The sequence below is a fragment of the Oryzias melastigma genome, linkage group LG1 (assembly GCF_002922805.2).
Source record: "Oryzias melastigma strain HK-1 linkage group LG1, ASM292280v2, whole genome shotgun sequence".
Lineage (NCBI taxonomy): Eukaryota > Metazoa > Chordata > Actinopteri > Beloniformes > Adrianichthyidae > Oryzias > Oryzias melastigma.
In genome coordinates, this window is record NC_050512.1 from 5,561,012 (window position 1) to 5,562,190 (window position 1,179).

Here is a 1,179-nt window from a genome sequence, read left to right on the forward strand (position 1 = left end):
AAAGTGTTTATGAAGCACAAATATGACCAACAGTCACAGACGGCTGCTGCCCCAATAATTCTTTATTCCCAAACCCTCCACACTTGAACCCTTTTTTAGCCTGAACATGAGACTGATTTTAGTCAGTAATGAGGATATATGTTTTTATATAAACCTAGTTCTTAGAAGGAAACATTGTGTTTCTGTGATGCTGCTGAAACGTTTTCCCAGATTTGATTCCCAACAAAACTCAGACGTTTGTTAGCATTTCACATCAACAAATGCCAACTTTCTTGGTTCAGATTTATTTCTTTAAAACAGCAAAAAATCTATTTGTCCAGAAGTTCAATCCCTCAATCTGATTGGTTCCTACCAGAATTAGTGTCTTCATGAAGCTGGAACTCAGAACTGCATGATCAGCTGATGGGAAACCGGATGTTTTTCAGCTGTGAAGTTTGGACTCCGGGCTGCACGGTGGCGCAGTGGTTAGCGCTCTTGCCTCACAGCGAGAAGGCCCCGGTTCGAATCCCGGCTGGGGGATTTGGGACCTTTCTGTGTGGAGTTTGTATGTTCTCCCCGTGCATGCGTGGGTTTTCACCAGGGACTCCAGCTTCCTCCCACCGTCCAAAAACATGCTTCATAGGTTCATTGGTGACTCTAAATTGCCCCTAGGTGTGAATGTGAGAGTGAATGTGTGTGTGATTGAGGCCCTGAGACAGACTGGAGACCTGTCCAGGGTGAACCCCGCCTTCACCCATCAGCAGCCAGGATAGGCTCCAGCACCCCGCGACCCCGAAAGGGAAGAAGCGGTCTGGAAGATGAATGAATGAATGAACAGCAGCATCATAAATATAAAACCACTGAAAACTGATCAGAAGACGATCGGAGTGGAACTTTAGTGACGTTTGTCAGTCTGAAATATAAGGAGAACATTGAGGGATTCATGAAGACCTTTGTCCAAATGCCAACAGGTCAAACTGAGGACATCAAACGACTTCCGGTTCCAAAAAAAATACATAAATGTGTGAAACGAAATATTGTTTTTATTTCTTTTAGAATAAAAAAAAAACAACACATTGCATGACTTTTTTCTACAGTCGGGTCAGAGAATGTTTGTAAAGTTTTCTTTTCCTATTATAATGATTGAAAGTCTGGTTTCTTCAGCATCAACTCCGACCGTCTGTACCTTCCTGACGCTCC